This window comes from Psittacula echo (assembly GCF_963264785.1).
Source record: "Psittacula echo genome assembly, chromosome: 12".
Classification (NCBI taxonomy): domain Eukaryota; kingdom Metazoa; phylum Chordata; class Aves; order Psittaciformes; family Psittacidae; genus Psittacula; species Psittacula echo.
In genome coordinates, this window is record NC_137747.1 from 1173574 (window position 1) to 1195932 (window position 22359).

A 22359-nucleotide genomic window follows, 5' to 3' on the forward strand; every position below is an offset into this window, starting at 1 on the left:
AAACCCACTGCAAAACTGACTCGCTGAAATAAGTTAACTTTCCCCCAGGCAAATGAGCGCTTGCACCCGTTTTGGTGGCATCATTGCTTTTGCCACATCCTGAGATTTTGGTTTCTAAGATCACTAAAGCACTCTGGCATCACAGCACAAAGCCCACAGCTGGAAGAGCCACATACTCAAATATTCACATGGAAATCTGGAAGAAATCATGCCCTCATTTAAACAAGAAAGATACTATTTATACCAGCCATTATTTAACAACAGAAAAAACACTTGTATGAAGTGGGGAAAAAACATGTCCCTGAAACTCATCAGGTTCCACTCGGTTCAGAGGGAAATCAGAAGGATCTGTCCTGTTGCAAGTGGTGGTCAGAACCTGCAGGAATCAGTGCCGCAACTGAGCCAAACATCATCTGAAAAGCACAGGAGGAGGAATATTTATGGACCAGATTTTTCACAGGTTTTAAAATATTTTTGTTCTGGATGGCAGCTTCCAGGTGCTTTAAATACCTGTAACAAACATACTCCTCAACAGCACTAGCTGGCACTAATCCCCATTGTGCAGACCCATATAGCCTGTGTCCCAGGGCATGGGAGCTGCTGTGCCACTCCACAGCCCTCCCGCTGCCCACAGCCCCACCTCAAGTACAGCTTGGGCGTCTGGCGTTCATATGACAACACATCCTCACATAAACTGGGCTTGCACACAGAAATCGGGTGGAGAAGATGTGATTTTACTCAGATATGAAGTTAGAAGCACATTTTTGTCTCAGCACATCTGACTACCGGTGCCGCCTGCTCCTTCAACCTTCACATGTATTACATACACTTCTTATATCTTGCCTTCTTGCCTGTGGGGCATGAACAGTGCTTTGCTCTTGCTTCACACAGCACCTAACACAGTGGTATAAGTAACCGAAATGAATGAATCAGTGCCACAAACAGTCCCTGTCTGCAGGAATCTGCTGAATCAGCAATGCTTCCCGAGGGAGGTGCATTTTCAAAGGCTCCGAAAAATGTGGAGTGGCCAAGTGTGAGGATGTCCTTACTGCCACACATATGTTTTGAGCTATGTTACTCAAGAGCTGACCTTGGGAAAGCAATATCTTCCTCCTCCAGTGGATTTCCAGGGCTGTGGGCAATCTGTCCCCAGCCTGCCTTAAGAACAGAGTCTGTGCCCACTGGGTTAGCCTGGGCAGTTCCCCTTGGATGCACCCAGCAGAGACAGAGATGTGGCTGGCACCAACCCCGCAGGCTTTGATTTATCAGCCTGAGGCCGTACCCATTTGCAGCTGGGAGAGGCCTTCAGCTGAGATGTGGAACAAGGGTTGAATTTACCTATCTGTCCCCCAGCAAAGAGCTCTGTGCATCCTCTCTGCCACATCTCCTTCCAGAGGTGAGGAAGTGCACAGGCAAGACTGATGTGCACCACTCCCACGAAAGCCAATGGGAACTGAGAGCCCAACTGTCCTTGCTGCCTCGGGAAATCTGTGTCATCTCATACCTTCATTACAGGTCAGCTGGGGGAAAAATAAAAAGTTGAAAGAAATTTACCAATTCCACTGAAATTGGCTCAAGTTTTCCATAAGTACCTCCTTTCTTGGCTGTTCTTTATTTTACCCTGTGCACAGCCAAACCTCTTCTCAAAGCCCAGCAGGATCCTAGGGCTGCCCTTGCAGTAGGTGTGGGCAGGGCCAGGGGAACCAGCCTGTCCCCATGACACAGGGAAGCTGAGGACTGGGCTCTGGAGACCTCCCATTTCTGCTCTGTTTTAGCACAGGTTGTCCTGGGATACTAACAGCATTTTTAATGTATGCAAAAAAAAAACCACAGGAGAAAACCCAGAGAAAAGCCTAGACACAGAACAGAGCCCAACGACAAGCTTATTTGTCTCTCTCTGCAATGTAAGCCTTCTTTAGGGCAGGATCCCTAAGCCATGGCTTGTAAAAAGCTGTTTGTTTTGTACTGACCTTCTCCTTTTATGTAACATGATAGGCATGCTTCGCGGGTACTGAATGCAGCTAAACATATGTCGTCAGCTGTGCGTTGCTGCCCCTTCTATTAAAATGGATTTTGGTAGCATATGTGGGAATAGGCTTGCCACAGACACTCAAGGGAAATGAAGGCATACAGGGCAATTAGCAAGAGCAATCCCCAGACCTCTCTGCTAAGCCTCCATAGGAAGTACAAAGACTTATCTCATGGGCATGGAAACAATTAAGGTCAACAAGTAATCGTGGAAAAGGAAACTTTAAAAACAAGAACATGGTAAATGACCTAGTAAACACCACTTTTGCCCCCCTCACAGACTTAGGACGCATTTCATCTGGGGTTCATATGCACAATCTAGCTGGCTTTTGCCTCCCCAGCCCCCCTCACATAATGACTTCCCTTTGCAATTTCCTGGAGGAAGTTGCTGGAGTGATCTTTTAGTGATAAAAATAAGCCGTAGTGATTCTTAATTTTCAGTCAAAGAATTCTCCTAATCTCCTAATTAAGGACCAAATGGTAGCAGTGTCCCTTAGAAAGCATCAATGGAACAAGCAGCCTTTGCAGAAGAAAGCAGTTGCTCTGGAAGAGAGGAGCATCTTATGGATCATTTGGCTAGATGGATAATATCCTGCATCTGATTCCTTTGCAGAGGTGCATGCAGAAATGCTGCACTTGATAAGAGAGCTCCTTCACAATTATTTTCTTTTTTACAGGTCATTAAAGAGTAGACACTGTTGCATCCTTTCTCACAACTTCAGAAGCTGTAATTGAATACTGACGTGTCAGCCATAATTGGTAATCCATGATCTGTCACTCATTTTCTCACTTCCCTCTCTAGCGGGCAGGAAAGAATTTCTGAGGGTTATGATGACACCAATGAGTTCTCCAGGGTTTTGCGTATTTGTTTTCATCAGTTATACTTAACATATGGTATTTGCATGTCCTCTTCACGAGCGCTTGAAAGCTGACCTGGAACGCAGCACTCAAATGAGTGCTACCAGCTTCTAGCTCCTGACTTACATATGTAACAAGCAGCATCACGTCAATCTAAACCACAGTTCTTTGCCCAGTCAATAAAGCTGCAATCAGATGTGGGAGCCTCCCCCCAGCATGTACAGAGGAGGGAAAAAGGAGGTCTGGGAAGGCCATCAGTTGTCCCAGAAATGAGGCATATCTAAGTGACACACAAAACCTGTCTGAGTTCAGCTACATGTGATAGCAAAATATCTTGTCTTTATGATTAGCCAGACACAGCTTTTTCAGTTCACTGCCTGTATTTGTACCCTGGCCAGACCAATAGGGTGGTCTGTGTCTAGTTATATATTTTGTAGCTGAAGACAAAATACAATTCATAACAGAGTCTGGAACCTGAGTCCCTGTGTGACATCAAGCCATGTTTATTTGCTCCTTTCTTTCTTTCATCATCTTCACAATTCAGTGCAACCCTTAATACAGCAGTTTGAGCTGTGAGGAAAATGGAGATATGATCATATTGAACACGAGTAATCATTTTGCAGTATGAGGCAAAAACCCCTTTAACCCCAGATTTACTGGACTTGACTACTATTAGTGCATCATCAGACTGAAAGGATGCAGTTAAGAAAAGGTAGGAAACTGGCTTTGTGCAAGTATCTCCTGCTTCTTTGTTTGCCTGCTTACCACATCGTAATCTCATCCTAAAAATCCGTCCATTTAATGTCACAAATATATCTGAAGTCCTTGTCACTTGTTTCTACTGCAGGGTACTCACAAGATGCTTTTACAGAAAGTACTCAAGCAGTAGGTAGCTGGAGGCTAAATCTGGCTTACAGTGACTGTAACAAACTATGACATCTGTCACAGCTCCTCTTGGATAAACCTTTAATGATTGCTCTGACCAGAGAAGATGACATCTGAAGTCAGTAGCTGAATAATGCTAATGATACTCCATAAACAGCACAGTTCAAATATAATGATGCATTTCTCTGAAGAAATATGCTGAGAGCTGAGAGGGGTCTGACTGGCAGATATTTACCCCCCGTCTTTTTTTTCTGTCCATAAACATCCTTGTGAAGTGCTGCAGGCAGGGAGCTCTCATTTTATGCATCCCAAACTGTAGCAGAGACCAGTGTCTGACAGAGGGAATATATGTGTCAAACATGTCAATACAGATGATACAATTTCATCTATGTATTTTTGGCATCAGTCTGTATTTATTAAATAATGGCACATAGGTATCATCTGGTTGCATATGCAGCACCGCTTCGACCTCAGCAGCAATAATTCCCATTATTGCAAGTTTGTAAGTTCTCTGGGGCAAGAAATGTGCTTTCCTCTGCACTGGTATCAGTAATCAGTTGTATTTTTGGGATGTTGTGGATTACAGCAGAGGAAATCAGGTGTGCCAGGTGTACAGCTCCACAGATGGGTCAGCACCATCACCAGTGAGCTAACAGCCTGAAGAGGCAAGACACACAACAGAAATATCATCCCACACTCAGAGCTGATATGTAGAGAGGTGACACATTTTGCCCAGGGTCACAGAGAGGGCTGTGTCAGAATGCAAACCCACATCCTCCAAGTCCTAGTCCAGTATCTCTGTTAGAAATTGTTTCTTAACTGCTATACTGAATATACTTGCAGTATTTTCTATGTGGCTTTGACTAGTGCTGCTGCTTCAGATGTGTCTGCAGCTGTTTAAGAAGCAAATGTTTGAACCACAAATTCATTTTTTTTGAAGATGTGACTGTTAATAACAGCTCCTACGCTCTCCTAGTAACCATGCCCCATTAGCCACAGCAGAACCTCAGAACTGGCCGATGACTGACAGCTGTTACACGGGGCAGCATCCTCGTGTCACTTATTCACAAAACCTGTCATCACTTCTTGTCAGTAATCTTGATCTAGTTATGATTTAATTTATGCCTTGTGTGTCATAAGCCACCACTTAATTTTTTTTCAAAGCAATCAAATGAACTCTTTTGTTGATCAGCCTCATTTCTTTGGCAGATGCTGAAATTAGACTATTTTGAGAGCAGATCTTACTATTCTGGCAAGTAAGTAACATACCAGCACCACTGCTAGCAGCTTTCAACTCCAGGACTCTCGATATAATAGGAGCAACAATACAAAATTCCCTACAGTAAGGAAAGGGAAGTCTGACAGCATACAATTCACGCCAACATTAAGCTAATGACAGGAATTTGCGACAACACAAGACTGGATTTTGAACTGTTGCTGAGCGTGCCAAGCTTTGCTTTAATTTAAGCAGATTCATAATGCGAACTTTGCTCATGTGCTTTGGGCAAGATTCTCACCACACATCATCTTCCCACAGTGACAGTCACTAATGTGTGCCCTGAAACACAGGTACGGAGCTTGACTCCTCACTATCAGCATCAAGGCAAGAGAAGCGTGCTTCCCAAATCAAAAGGTCATTGCAAAATTTAAAAAGGGAATGTAGCATTGAGAAAGTCATTTTGTTGGAAGCTAATATTGGCTCCTCTTCCATCTGCAGGGCAACACTGCCACGAGACATATCTCAAGGGCTAGAACACTTCCAAATTTTCAGCATTTCACTGAAAATGGCCACCCGGGGAATAAAGGCCATTCATGTGACTTAGTTTTACTTGTTGGTAGCAGCTAATGAAAAGAACTGTATTTTCAGACTATTCTCCCGTTATTATTGAGTACTACAGCAATATCAGGGGCTTCTAACCCAGCAGGAAAACACACTGTCCAAGGCTTCCAAGGAGTGAAACCCCCAACAATCAGTGAAACAAGAGACTGAGGATAATTTTAAAGAAAAAAGGGCAAAGACAGAGATTTTAAGAAGCCATCTGAGCTGCCCATTATCACCCAGGAAAATACCAGCACTTGCAGTGCACTCTTTGGGAATCTCCCCCAGATTGCCACAGTCTTTCAGAGAGAGACCAAATGACCCCAGAGGTCCCTTCCAGGCTCAAATGTTCTGTGATTTTGAGATCATTGGGTGACATCACATCAGCTCCCTCCCCTCAGCTCTCACAGGTCCATTCCATCAGGTCCCATGGACTTCTGTATACACAGCTTGTTTAAATATTCCCTAACCTGATCCACCTCAATCAGGGGAAAGTCTTCCTTGCTCAGGAATTTCCCTGGTCCCAGGACCTGGGATTTCTGAAGGCAGGTCTTACCAGTAAACACAGGGCCAAAGAATTCATTGAGTTCCTTGGCATTTTTCATGTTTTTTGTCATCATGTCCCTTTCCCATCCCTCTCCAGATTCAACTCCAGAAGAGCTTTGGCTTTCTTAACTCCATCCCTGCGTGCTGGGACAATGTCTTGGTTCGTCCTCACGGATCACCTGTTCCTGCTCTCACCTCTCATATGCTTCCAAAACTCAACAGAATATTGCCATGCTATGAATACAGAAACAAACTATTCATTCGTCTGAATAAACTACTCTTGGCTTGGAATGCACCTCTTTGGTTGCATGTATTCACAAACAGGGTTCATTTTTCAGATACCTGACCTACTGCCAAAAGAGGTAACCCATAAAAGACACCATCTAAGGACTGTTCCAATTACAGCTGCGAGTGCCATAAAGCCGTCACAGCAACAGCTGATCAGATCCCAGATGAAATTCACAGCTACAGAGCCCTCAACAACTGCCCTCACAGAGTTTGTAGCACCACACACTTCAAGTCAAATGTGGAGGGAAAAAATACATCAACTGAGTCATCTTCCTCCCAATAATTTCCTGTAACTTGTGTCATTAGAAAAGCAGCTCCAAATGAAATCTGAGCTGATACCTCAGCACCGATTCTTACAATCCATGAACAACAGAAATTCAGCTATGAATTTGGATGTGAACAACCCAGTTGGGCAGCCTCCCTGGAACAGGACAAGCACCCGAAGCTTTCAAACATAGGTGCATCGACTGTTTTGTACAACAGCATAAAGCCAGAACCCAAGGCACACTATTTTCAAATCACTGTAGGCTCAAAGAGCAGCAAGAGGAAACAGCACAATTAATCCTTTTCATATAACACACAAATCAATGAGAGCTTCCTCTCCACTAGGCCCAAGACAGGCAAAATAGTAGGCATGTGCCTGGGACAGTATGTGAAAGATAAGGCCCTATGCTAGGTAAGAGAGATGTAAAAGCCATCTTCCTTCTCAGCTGTCATTCTCTCTTGGTATTAGCATTGCCAATCTGTCTTTTATTTCAGCATCATTCTGTGCAAACTTATATTAATTTTATAACCACAAGCAAAGATTTAAATTTCTGTAATGACTAACCAGTAAATAGATGTATTTGAAATACAGGAATTAATTCAGAAGCAAAGGCAAAGGCTATGTTGTGAGTTTTAATTTGTTCTAGTAAGATTTAGACAAAAACAAACTAGAACTTTTCTTGTGATTTTGCATTCATCAGAATCTTTTGTAAGGGGAAACAAAAAAGCCTAATTTCAAACAGTCATGATAAAGTTTAGCACAGATTAAAGTGTGCATAAATATTTGTAATCAGAACTTCTCCATGCTGAACATAAGCCGATAACAACATGATGATTACACACATAAGCACACACATACGCACACATATATACTGTGACCACATTTATCCCTTTTGCTAAACTACTTCCTTGTAGGGTGAAAGGTCAGACTAATCAGACATAAATTAACTACAGCTGGAAAAAAACTTTAGAAAGAAAATGCTTAAAATAATTGCACTGCTTTTTATAACCACATGATTGCTTCTTTCAAAGCTCACCAGCTGGCACACATGCAAATGCAACAGAGCTAACAGTTAACGAAAGGGAGAATTAGAAAGGAAGTATTCACTCAGTTAATCCAAATACATGTATGTACATACATGGAGACAGCAAATGCTCCTGGTTTGTTTAGTAAATAATCACGTATAGATAGATAGCTATGGGATACCTTCACACGTCAAAAAGAAAGCGACAGGCTGCTTTTTGTGTAGAAATAAATGAGAGGGTTTAAGTAAAACAATTTCCAGCACCACCCACTTGAACAACAATATTGTCATGGGTTCATTTTACCACTCCAAATGGCAATGCAAGTTTTTGCCTGTTTGGAAATGTAATGTCGAAGCAACTTCTTGTTTTAATTTAAGCAAGCAAAAGCTGCCAACTGTTTTTGCTTTCCAGCCAAGAAGAATTTATCTTACACATTTATTAAGTCATCATCTAGTTAATTACAATCATTTTGTAAATAGTGTAATAGAATGAAGACAGCCATCCAGTGCTATTAGGCTAAAACTGATATGAGACACAAATGGGCCAGGCCTCAAAGTGGTGCAAAGTCACTGTCACTCCAGAGGTATCGGTGGAAATACGCAAGTTTACATCAGCTAAAGAAACAAACCACCTGCATTTCGCCTGCCAGAGACTCAGTTATAAATATCAAGTGTGTTTTCTCCAGACAGACCTGCCTCATCCAAACTCCTATCCATCTTCCAATAGGGTGTTCTTACTTAAAGCAGCTGCTCTTGGTGGTGTCTTACTTCTTCGCAGTTATTTGGGTAGAGAAGGAGAAATAAATCACAGGGGAAATAGAGCACAGTGGATAGAACCTCATTCATGGAGCACAAGTGTAAAGAGAAAGGCTTGACTGACGAACACTTTCATTGTGCTGGGGTGAAATCTCCATGCCCAAAGCTTTGAATCTTAAAATAGTATGGAAGTTAGTGTGTGGTTTTCTGGGGGTTGGTTTGCTTGTTTGGTTGATTTTTCTTAAGCAGACTGATAACAAAAAGCTAAGAAATTTTTCTTCAGAGGAGGATACCTGATTCCGTTGAGCACATAATACCCTATTTCTCATTCTCCAGGTGACACTGCAATCATACTAAATTGATGAGATCAAGAATTATTCCATCCATATTCTAATAGAAGAAAACAAGGAGGCCAAATTCTGGTCTTAAAAGTAACTGTAAGAAAGTTACTCCAAACCTTCAGTGAAGCAAAAACACTGACGGAGCAAACTCTGGCTCTCTGTCAATTTTCTGAAGGCTACTTTACATATAAAAAGTTACACTGGATTAACAAAATTATGTGGTTTTAAAATAGATAATTAAAGCAATACAGCTTTATGTGAAAGTACCCTTGAAATAAACTTAACCTAGTTTATAGGAGTTTAGCTGCACTGGTTAATTTACAACACAGCTGTAAATTGCAGTGAAAATGGTTGGCAACAGCAGTCTTCAACATTCTCACTTATATCAGCACAATGGTTTACATGAGTTTAGTTTAAAAAGAGCCTTAAACCACATCAATATCCATGCTGAGTCAAGCTCTTGCATCCTCCTCTCCTAGTTTTGTTAGTTTTTCTAGACCAATTGTAAAAACATATAGCATAATTTGATAAATACAGGTCTATCATAAGAGAACAGCCAAAGCTAGGACATTTGGACACTGGCTGAAATGAAAATATTCTTTCCCATGTCTGCGCTGACATTCAAATACAAATAAAAGGGGATGTTAATGCAGAATCTTTGCTCCTTGTATTGTCTGAATGAGAGAGAAACTACAGCTCTGCTTTTCTCTGCTTATTTCAGACAAAACTCATTTAATGAATTAAAGGGATTTGGGTCTGTGCAAGGATCCACCAGAGAAGTTTTATTTTTATGCCAAACAGTTATACAACTGTAATTTGCTATAGATACCTATGAAGTGGCATAGAAATGCCTTATTCCACTGTATGTTTTTTTTCCTCTGCCCACAACAGAAGACTCCTCATGGGAGCTAATCATACATGTGCATCTCCTTGGGAGGACAGGACCACTGTAGCCATCCTCCCACAGCATTTACCCCACAGAGTCCAGGGGTACAGCACACTGCATATCAGCAAAACACTTAAGCAGGTGCTTAACTTTAATTACCTGCTTACAATCTGCGTGCCTGAGAGGTTTATGACCCCCTTATAATGCCTTCTGTTGTAAATCCTAATCTTTGACTTTTCCAAAAGAAGGGAAACTGGAAGAGCAGAGACAAGCCTTTGCTCTTGGATAGAAGTCAGCAGCTTGTCATGGATGGAGAGCAGCTGCTGTGAGATTCAGAAGAGCCAAAGAATCAATTTTCAGCTGTTGCTTGCTCAGGAGCAGCTCTGGGCTGAGGTGCAGCTCGTTGCCTGTTGCAGTGCCAGGTCAGCCAATGCGCTCTGCCTGCACCAAGGCATCCTGGCACATGCACTGCTGCACAGCAGCTTGCTCAGTGGAGGTGGCTCAGTCATGTGCCCTCTATCATCTTGCCCTGCTCTCCCAAGATGAATATATGGACATAACGTGAAAAAGAGCAGAATTCACAGACATGACATGTTATTTTAAATCTTTCTGGGTTTTTTCTCCTTCCCTTTTCATTCAAGGAAGCGTTCGGATTCCCAAGCTGCAGTTTACACCAACGTTAGAATGCTGCCTATTGTAAATTGCAAATTAGGTCGCAAAGACATTTCAACAACTAGTAAAACTACTAGCTCATCTGGAATTACATTTTCAGGATTCAGAACAAGTTACCTCATCACCATAAATGACCCCATTGTCCAAAACACAATAAGGAATGTCTTAGAAAGAGACAAAGATGACATTATTTTGCTTGGTCTCTATTAATAGAGATTCCCCCAAACAGAAGAATCATTTGAGTGGAGATATATTTGGAGGCAAATAATGAATAGGTCCTTCTAGTTATTCACAAGACTATACTGTTGAGAAAGATACAGTTATTTAGGTTCTTTTTTTTTTTTAACTGCACACTCTTGAATGACAGCACATGCAATTAGTTGTTTGCTTTCAGAAAATAAACTTCATAATACAAAGAATTTCTTTCCATCATTTTTTAATGTGCCCAATCATTAGCAAAATGTTGAGGTATCTCAGATATGAGCAGGATCCCTCGTGAAATAAAGAAGAAATTTTATCTGCTAACACCATTAAGTCTTCTGAATATTCAGCTGCATCTGATCTTCACCTCATGTGGAAGTAGCCTTCCTGTAGAGGGAATTTCTGCAGACAGATTCAGGCAACATAGAGCTAATATCATATCTGCAGCTCTGGGACAGAAAACAAAAGGATTTAAAGCTACTCACAAACTTGAACAAGAAGGTGGGAGAGTGTTGCTGTCACTGCTGGCAGCAGCTACCTGGCTGCTGGGTAAACTGAAGGGCAGAGCGGGCAAGGGAAAGCGAGAGGTAAAAGTGCTATGAAAATATACCTCAGGTCAACCAGAAGGGCTGTGGGGAAGACGGTGCTTAAGAAGGAAACAACATTTTGTAGAAGAGAAGACATAAACACCTCTAGATCTTTGCATCCAACAGGGATTAAGGATATTTTCTTTTTCATTTTTTTTAGTTATTTGAAATGTCCTGTAGTGAGAGGTTTCAGAAAGCAAGCATTTAAAATGCACGTGTTCTCTGCTTCTACTGAGAAGATGCTGTACTGGCAATAGATGGAGAAGTAATATAGACACGAAAGAGGAGTCAAAGCTTCCTTTGGTCCCCAGTGGTTATTAAGAGTTATTAAGTTGGGTAGCTTTTAAGTGTGCCAAGGATGGGCCAGAGTAAGTGGAGGCAACACAGTCTCATGGCTTAGAGCTGCATGCAGCCAAGGCTTCTGGTTTTGCAAAAGGCAAATGAACCCACCAGGAGCGCCCTGATGAACACTGCAAACATCCAGTTTAACTTGTTTATGGCTGGCCTGGATATTCCCAAGCTGCCCAGCTTCAATGCTGCTACAAACCCGCTCCCTCAGGAGCGATTCTACGCAGCCAGTGCTTGCTGGAGGTCAGCAGCAGAGCCTGCAGCTTCATGGCTCCGAGCAGATGCTGTTTTTCCTGACCCATAGTGAAATTTCTGTGCAAGTGTTTTAAAGCCCAAGATGTCACTGAGGCCACAATGTCCTGAGTTTCAGGGCCCTCCTTCTGGAGCGTGGCTGTGACAGCCCAGTGCTTGCAGCCCAACCCAACTCGATTTGCTCAGCACAGACTCTTGTTTCTTTCAAAACAGAGAAGAAAGCTGCCAAAGTTTCTGGGAGAACCAGTCAAGACCCATCTCAGCAGCTTGCAGCTAATGGGTACTGTAAAGTGCCTGTGCCAAATGTGCTTCACCTTCACTATCTTACATTTTTACACAGCATTTTTCTTTTTATGATGATGTTCCCATTATCTCAGCCATATCTTCCCATCCCATAGCTATAGGCCATTATCCTTGTTTATATAAAAAATTAATTACAATTGAAAAGGTAGAATAATAAAGGAGAAAATTGGGTTTTTTGGCAGCCCTACTTACCTTATTTATATTGGCATTTTAAGACTCCATTGTAACGTAAGATGCACCCTCAACTTGCATAATATATCCTGCTTTCCCCCAGCAGTAGCTCGGTGATACAGCTTGTCCATCTATAATCCTGCCATATTCTGCTTCTTCTACCTACTCTCATCAGAGGGACGTGCAATATCCCGGCTTTCCATCATCACAGCAAGAAAAGAAAACTAAATTAAAGAATTCAGAAGAACACAAAAACAACTCTGTGGACCAAATCACTCTCAAATCTAAGATCTGCAGTAAAGGATTTGAATTGGCATAATTACTGGCAGCTCCAAGATGCTATCGAATTGGGTACGCGAAGGAACTGTTGCTAGTCCCCAGGTTTTCTCTTTTGCTTGCTGAAAACTCACATGCTATTGGCTGGAAATACTTGTACTACTTCTTTATCCTGTAATGCTATGGACTTTTCTTGGGAAAAGGCATTCTACTACCAAGTATGGAGATTGACACCACTTTTCTTCTGACAATTACAGAAGATTTCTCCAATCTTATTCTTAAATTCCCATTATTAGAATATATGTAAATAAAACAGTCCAGCAGGTAAGAATAGGAAGAAATATTGTGAGAGGGAAGTTTTAATAAGCTGTCTCAAAGCTCTATTTTTAAATGAGGTTTCCAGAAAATTACCTATAAAGTCCATGGCTCCACCTGACTAGCAGTTACCCACGTCATCTTTTTGCAGAAAGGAAGAAAAAAGCCAATAGCCACGAACTTATGACTTACAAAGGAGGAGTGAGTCAGTGAAAAGAGTGCTGAGGCTGCACTGCTGCTGACGTTATAACATGGGCATATGCTCAGTCATATTTTTCATATAATAATCTGAATGTGCTTTTATCTTCCCACCTGCAAATGCTGTCACCAGGCAATGCAAGACATTAATTTGAAACATGGCATCTCTGCTGATGTATTCAGCACATATTGTGAATAAAAGTATCTGTATACACAGACTGGCTTTTCAGTTTGCTCATGATACTTGATAAACCACAGAACTGAAAATAAGACAAATAAAATGGCTTGCAAGTACTTCCATCTGCCTATTAAGGCTCGATTAACTTTCCCACAGATGCAGTAGGGGGAAAAAAATCCAGTTTTAAAAGTAAATAGGTCAAACAAATTACATATGGAATCTGGAACTGTTAAAGCACGACAAGTACATGCCTTGATTAATAAGTAATTACCCGTACAGCAGCGGTCTTCATTTCTGGCCACTAGATTTTTGTTAGTAATTTAAATTACGTCTGTAAAATGTGGAGGGGTTAAAATCACAATCTTTGCCATTATCCCAGTGCCTAGTTATTGGATGTCTCTCAAGGCACGTTTTCTTAGGCAAATGGAATTGCATGAGTTGAAGGCTGTGCACTGCAAATGTATTTTGCAACTTTAGTCTCGGTAAAGAAATTGTTACAAAGCTCTTCTACACCCCAGACTTCACACAGCTATTGCTACACCCTGATAACACTTTAAGCATTTTTTACGCTATAATAATGAAGAAAACAGAAAAGGTTGATTCAAATTCCTAACATCCAAGGAAAGGCAATGAGTTTGAATTTTTTTAAGCAGCGCACGTGAAAGTAGTCTAGTGGGCTAATTCTTGGGACAGGTAGAGCTGGCATACAGTATTTTATCGGATTATATTAGTCTCAGCACTCATCTCCAAGACAGTAGTAGCTCAGATTATGAACTCTGGTTAGCAGTCCCAGCCAGTTTAACACTGTTCTGTTTCATGATGGTGGTGATCCCTTAGTCTCAGAGGAAGAAGGACATACCCTTGGTTAGTCTGGGCTTCCCTGAAGTCCTGGTGTTTGATAATTCCTGCCTCAGTTCCTCATTGCCCTCCTGTGCTGTTGGATTTTGTGCAATTAAATGACAGCTGGAGGTTCATCAGGATAGATGTGCTAAAAATCTGGCTTCGTGGCGTGCTGCTTTTTGCAGATTAAACCTCCATGGCTTTCCACTGTCCCATAATACATTTATCTTGTGCTGCATTAACCTCACCAAATAAGGTTCATATCACAGACTTTGGGATTGTACGTGTGCAAAGCCGACACTTTGACATAGATCTGTCAACTCTGGACACTCCATGTCCTGCTGCCTTCCTCTAAGGTATGTGTGACAGGCACAGAAGCAGCGGAGCTCTCATCAGTGAGTTTAACATCACAGCAGAGAGCCCACATCTTCCCTGAGAAAAGAAACAGAAAAGGAGAAATGAGGAAAAAAGGGGCTAAAACCTTCCAGTACAGATCAATTTCCATTTTCTCTAACCCACTGAAAGTCTGGCAAAACAAATACCTTCACATCACAGATGTAGTAACTTTCTAAAAACACAATTAGCTGTTTCTGAAGGAGTTTTGGGCTGCTCTGCTCTGGGCTGCATTATCAAATCCTCCTCCAGGGCAGGGGAGAAGCCCCACACTGGCAACGCTTTCAGAGTAGAAAGTGTTTAAAAGTAGGGCTTCAGAACTAAATAAAACTCTTTTGACAATAATGAAAGTAATAATGAACTTTCTTTTTTGTGTCAGTTTTCCTCTGTTAGTTACTTGATAATGCGATGCACTATAAATGGCTTGAAAGAAGATTCCTTGTCAGTCTGTGGTGCCTGGGGGTAATGCGAGCTGCTCAGCCCTCACAAGTAATTAAAGATAATCAGTGAAAAATGTGAGGGTCTGTTGTACTCCGCATTCCAAACCCCACCTACAACAGGAACGGTGCACTAAATGATTATTTAAATTGAATCTTTTTCCAAAGTGATCGGTGGGGGACACGACTCGAAGTTATTTGTTTGCTGGTGCTCCTGTGCTCCCAAAAAACAAGAAACAGTCAAAAAACAGTTCCAAGAGGATCGATACTGACCCTAACATGCTTGAAACTATGAACTGGCTTTTGTGGCTTACTTCCTTTAATAGATTTCTATCAGCAGGGTTTACCTTCAGGTATATTAAATGACAGAGCCAACCAGCTTCATCTCCTGAAATGGGATTAGTTTACCACAGAATATTCATAGGAACAAATAACAGCTTCAACAAATAATGGAATAACAATTCTAATAACAGTATCTATACCAGGGAAGGTTTCCCAGGTACTTAGTGGACAATAACTCCCACTGAAACCTTATTTATCATGAGGAACAGCAAGAGTTACAGGCCAGTGAATGACTTTGAAAAATCAAGCCACTTATTCAGGTGCAGACTCAGCAAGGGAACTGCTGAGTGTTGAGCAATTTGGGAAATCTGGTTGAGACTGTCTTTCATTTCTAGCACTCTTTGAACTCACTGGCACAAGTCCTGCTCACTGTGCTTAGGGAAACCTGGAGCCGCCAGCTGCAGCCATGCGAAGGACTGCCTTCCATCAAGGTGTGAGATGCCTTGCATTATGCTGGCTGGAAGGGTGGCAGCAATAAACGTGGAGCACGGGAAGCAGGAGGTGATTTTGGATGGGTTTGTTGTGCTGTTCTCCCACTTACAGATGCACAGGACCATGGAACAACAGAAAGCAAATCTGGTCTGAGACAGGCAGCAGAGGCTGCAGCAAGGCACATCCTCCAGCCGGCAAGAAAGGGTCCTGCAAACCTGCACTTATTCCTTGCCTCACACTGAGCATCCTCTGTTCCTCTTGCACTTGCTGGGTGTCAGAAGATCCTATTTGACCTACTCAGGGGTCTGTTTCCCAAGGACAAAACCCCCATTGAATCCAAGGGGGCAGGAGAGGCCAAAGGAAGACCAAAGAGTTATGTGAAGCGGAAGTTAAATCTGGGGGATTCGTTGACTCCTGAGCACTGTGAATGTGTGAGTGGACAGCATGAAAGGCTGAGTCTCCTGCCCCTTCTCTGTCTAGAAAGCTCACCACTGCTGGCTTCATTTGCATCTGGAAAATGTGCCTGTGAAACCAAGCCATTTAAGATGCTTGGCACTGCTAAGAAGAGCACATGGTTACTGACTTCCAGTGCAGTGATCAAGCCCTGGGCAGATTTGGATGCTTGCTGCCGAGTTTGTAAGATTTAACCAAAGAATCAAAAGAGAGGAGCCAAAGATTTATGGCAAGTAACCCATAACACACTGAAAGATACTTTATCAGGGTTTTTTTTCAGATAAAAGTCACTGATACTTTATCCAGCCTTCCCTAGTTTGTGGACCTCAAGCAATTTTCTAAACTGTTAGAAAGACCTAGCAGATAGACCTAGGTATGGAGAATTTACAGTTCCTGACAATAGGCTTTGCTTTTAGTAGGTGTTTTTTTTGTGGATTCCTTTGAAGTAGCCAAGAAAACCACATCACTACATCCATGACTCCACAGGCAACAGAAGATCATCAACTTCCAATCTATTTTGTCTAGTAATTGTATGTGTTTGTTTCTCCTACACTCCGCTGATGTGAAGTTTAACACTCAAATATTACCAGTTAAATACAAAACAAAACAAAACTGTTGATGCGTTATTTCACAATAAGTAATATAAAACCATGAATAATGGGTTCCAAATGATGTAAACATGTGTTTAGAGTACTGCTTAGAGCACTGATGCTGACCTAGATTTGACCTTCCCAACTATCCACAATCTATTCCTTCTTTAAAAACAAAAACTGTTGCCTAAAGGAAAGATCGTGTTGTCTTCACAAATGATGAGCGTGGATTCCGTGTGACCGCAAATAACAGAATAGTGTACAGGTCATAATTAAAATGACCTTATAAAATATCCCATGGAAAAATATTTTCCAACAGGCTAGATTCCACTGAATTTCATGTAGACCACACAATTTAATCCTGGTCCTACTGAAGTCATTGAGAGTTTTTCCATTGACTACTATGTGTCCATGGTTTGGCCTTCATTAACCACGCATAGAGCATATCATAAAAACAAACACCAAAAATAAAAGTTGTTTTATAGTTCCCTAAAAAGCACGCCCATAGGGAGTACTGGGGTAAAATGCACAAATCATTTTTTGGAGTGAGTTTGTAAAGTCTATTATCCCACTTAAAAAGAAAAATTAAGCCTGAGAAATTTAATTTAAGCCATATGGACGCACAAAGCATGTAATTAATAAGGAAATGATGCTGATTGTTAATATAGACATCTGAAATCTCATTATGTCAGGATTGTGCCAGCCTGGATTCAAGCAAGGAGCATATAGCATTACACAATCAATATAATGTTATTAACAGGACATTTCTAAGGAATTTCATAGAGACAATGTCACATCTTTTTAGCCCAAAAAAAAGTAGTATGTCTACACAAGATGCAATTATTGTAATTCAGACTTTTAATGATCTATATAAAGACAAGAATGGGCTGTTTGTTATCATCTGAATCGGGGTGTGATCCAGCCCAGCGAGACCTCAAGAGCTACTGCCACAGCACTCAGAGCCATGGGCTCGCAGACAAGCGAGATCCTGATGGGAAATTAAGGACATTAGAGGCAGGTAGTTAAAATCCACACTGTTCATGTTCTTAAAAGTGAAATCTCCCACTGCATTGTCCGGACGCAGGCGCGGCTGGGAGCACGCATGCTGGTGTGCAGGGCAATTAAACGGCCCGTCCTTGAAAGTCCTGCAAATAGATGTTGCATCTGTCTAACCCGGCGTCAGCACAGAGAGTGACTCAAGTCCTGCCAAATCGAGTGTGACCTTCAATCTGCCACTCTCATGGTGAAAGGCAGGGAAGTAAATTACTTGGCCTTCTCTTTCTATTGAGGGTGAATACAAACGGGTAGCAGGGACCTGCCGCCGGCCTCGCGGGCTCCATCCCCAGTGGCACCCCACAGTTTACACAACCCGGGCTGAATGCCATAAAAGAGGGGCTCCATTCACTGGGGGCCCGCATGCAAAAGAGACGCCCATTAGATCATAGTAATTATTCCATTTACATCACACAGTGCCACAGTGGGACGTGAAGGACTCATCAAACACTTCTCTTCACCCGGGCCCCGGCTGCTAATGAGGCCCATGGCAGCATTGTGCCTCCCATTTACTCATGGCCATGCCTGCCTGCCAACAACAGCTCAGCCCTCCAGACAGGCTGCCCCTTTCAGAGCCATTTATTCCGCGCCCAACCTCTGACCTCAAGGGTTATGACATCAGCAGCCCTGATTTGTGATCATTTTTATTGGCGGACATTCAACTCTTGTTTCCTGTGTTTAACTCTGCCTCCCTTTTTTTAGCTAAACTTATTGGTTCTAATAGGCATCTGCCAAAAGACTATAAAGTAAGCCAGAGCTTTCACAAAGAGGCTTCTGATCTTGCTATAAAAAGCCCCACAGCTACTATTTATGCCAATAATAACGAGTAATTCATTATCTAGGTGCACAAAATCTGTTAACCACTAAAATGTTGAACAATTTGGAGCAGATGTCCAACAATTTTATGAGTTTTAATTAAAATGTTCTATGTATTTTCATCAATACACCTGGGTGTTTAAATTTCCAAAGATGTTACATGGGCGCACAACAGTATTTTGCAAATCGAATTTTTTTCAGAGGAGGATTAGGAGGGGATGATTTGGGCTAATCAGATGCTGATTTGTGGCAAATTTTTTCCCCATTAAGGTGTTGATGCAAAATCAAAGAGGAATTAGAGCTGAGATTTAAAAAGACAGCACTTTCTTGGGACAAAGCAGAGATATTTCAGGAGTCACTGAACTCCAGTTTGTCTGCTTGAAATAGAGAAGGGGAATTTGCATTTTGAAGTAGAGTCATTAATTTTAAAGCTAGTGTTCTAAATGGAAATTAAATATCTTTAGAGAACAGGTTCTCAAAACACATGTTTTTCATAATGCAGTTTGTTTAAGCACAGTGATTTCCATATAGCAGAAACAGAGGTATAATAACACACAGCATTTACTTTATCATGAATGCAAATGATCGTTTTCCAAAAATTTGACATTATAAACCACTCTGCAAGCACATAATCACAAGTTTGCATGATTTATGTTTTTAAACATTTGTTAAAAAAAATTTAAATACTTAGGAAGCTAATACTGAATAAAATATAAAATATTTTATCTACGCTCTTTCATTTGGGTAATGGGAAGCTTTTGGCCTGAAGTTAAAAGCTAACTAATTTTTAAAAAGGATGGGTTTACCTCAATTATAATCATAAGCAAATTAACAAAAAAGAGGATCCTGTTCAACTAATTTCAAACAGTTACAGTCACAGATGATGATTGCAGGAAGTGGTTAAGTAATATGAGAATTTTTATTGTAACAGTGAAGACTTAGTATAGCCAGCCATACACAGATAATCTTTCCAGTGCTGCCCTTTCAGGGCTGCTATGGATATATAATGGAACAGATTTGGAGCTGCCACTGCGCAGTGTATCTCTAATGGAATCTGAGGATTTACATTTGTTTCCCAGATAAGATTCTCATCCAGTTTCCCTTTGTAGTCAAGTAAGTCATTTTACCCATTACTTTCTAATCTTAATTTCATCATCCTCACCAGTATTAGCTTTATTTACATAGCTTATTTTTTGACAAAAGCCGACCTACTATACTTTGTGTAGTAATGCTTTATGATCACACTCACTTTCCTAAATTGTATGCAATTCACATAGTTTTGTACACAAAATAGGGAAATGCATGAGCAGTCCTAAATGACCACGCATAGATATTCATGCAAGCAACAACCTATTTTACATGCAGATGGCCAGAAGTTTCCCTCTTTAAAAAGCAGGACACCCCCCACCCCCCACAACTCCTCCAAAAGAAAAAGAAAGAGGGGAAAAAAAGGGAAAAGAAAAATGAAAACAAAGAGAACACCCTGGGTTGGATGCATAGCAGAGCTCCTGCGGCACCAGTGCTCTCTGCTGATCTGTACAACTTTGTGAATTTGGACCTATTTAGATCCCAGATTATGCAAGATTAAAAGAAATTAAAAACTCCACATTGCAAATCAGCTGGGCGCTCTCCTCTCCATGCAGAATGGCTTCCTTATAAATGCCTGTATACAAGGGCATTGCCTTTGTGATTGGTGGACACTAAGGGAGTGAGGGAAGTGGGTTTGTGGACTAAGTAGTCTTTGAAAGTTAACTAGAGAAAGCAAGCTGCTTGGCTTGCTTACTTCGTTGTGATACGTACTTCTGCTTAGGGTTTCACCTCAAACTGAAAAGGCTGTGATCAGCTATCAGTATATTGTTGTTGAGATTAATTTTATGAGGGGGAAAAAAAATGGTCCTCTACCACATCCTTTAGCAAGAGATTCCACTCTCATCTATTTCACAGTCAGGACTTTTTCCCCAGGTATTAAACCTCTTTTTTTGTTTTTCTTAAGCACACAGATTGTATAGCTGGATCCAGGAATCACTTCCTACAGTTCTTTTGTTTCCATAGAACAAAATTCTTGATAATACAGCAAGTAATACCCAATTGATTTTGTATTAAAAGCATCAACATTATAAATATTTACTCTTTTTTTCCTAGGCATACAGAAAACCTTTCTATGTACCTATCCTTATGTGCAGGTGTATGAATGCCACCCCCAATCACCATACATACACTATGCACACACCTAATTACCATGCATATTTCCTCCCATGACCAAACTGCAAAGACACCAATATGCTGCTTTGAGGAGACAGAAAAACTCAGACACAGTTTGGTGGCCTGTTCTTAGCTCTAAGCACACTGAAAACCAGAATTACACAGGAAAAGTAACACCCTCACCCCTGTGAGATTCAACAAGAGCATTGAACAGCTGAGTCTGGAAGTGATCTCTGGATTTCATCAGGTTCAACCTCTGTGGCTTGTGCCCAGGGCCTTTTCCAGTGGAGCTCTGAGTATCTCCAGGGATGGGGATCTCACCACCTCTCTGGTCCTTAGCTTGACCCCCTCTATTGAAGAGTTTATTCTTTTAACCTAGCTGGGGTTTCCCGGACTACTTCATGCTGCCTCTCCAAGGAAGGGGTTTGCTCCATCTTCTCTCTAACCAGCCATCAGGAATCTGAGGACAGCAATGATCCCTTTTTCCTGCTTTCAGCCTTCTCTTGGTGAGGCTGAGCAGACCCAGTTGTTCCAGGTTCTCCCTGAATATCCTGTGCCTGAGCACTCCAGGTCTGTTGTCTTGTCTTGCTGTGGTTTGCCTATGTCTGTCTTGCATAGGGGAGCCTGAACTGGGCATAACACGTCAGACATGACCTCACCACTGCTGAATAGAGGGGAAAAAATCACTTTCCTGTAGCTATTGTATTCATCAAGCCTATCACCCAGCCTTCCAATATTACTGTCCAATTATGCATAACCCTTCCATCAGGTAATGCGTTAGTCATACTCGTGCAGCTCTCCTGAGAACAAGGAAAGGATAGGAGTCTGCAGTGTAGTTTACCTTGCAAAACCTGATGTTGGAGTCTACTTGGGAATGTATCCAGGCTGTCCTTTTTAGATCTCTCCTTGAGATCATGAGATGTTGGCTGCAGAAAAGTTACTTATACCTGGCTTAGTCTGCAATGAAAGACAGAGGCTCAGAGATCACTCTACCTGCAAAGAGAGCAACAGGGAGCAAGAATCACCAGGCACAAATGCAGGACCTCACTTCACGCAGTTTTAAACTAAATCCATACTTATCAGCCTAACATTGAGCACAGAACATGGTTGCAGTCTGCAAACGAGTTGTGCACTGCTCTGCTGAAGGATGTTAATGCTCATCACCATTCAGAGCACTCAGACTAGGGAAAGCTTAATTAAAAACATCTGACAGGCCATGATTATGTTCATACATAATCGCCAGGATGCCTATACCTGTTATGCCAGATCTTCATACTGTAAATAGCTATAGGAAACCTCAAGAGGTTTCTTCAGAACACATATTTCACCATATTTTTATAGCATTTGCAATTTTAAAATCAGAAATTGATGTCTATTTTAAATAGGAAATACTAATAACAGGCCTGCTTGTTTTTTCCCTGCATTAAGAGCAGAATTAATTTTCAAGCACTGCTGCACATTTCCCAGGGCAGCTACTAATCTGCTAATCTGTCTTTTGTAGAAGTGTTTAAATCGTTATGGTCAACTTCCTCATGCAGCTATTGGGTTGAGTGTTACAGTGGAATAATTTGGGAAACATCAGGCATAACTCCAAGAGGAAACAA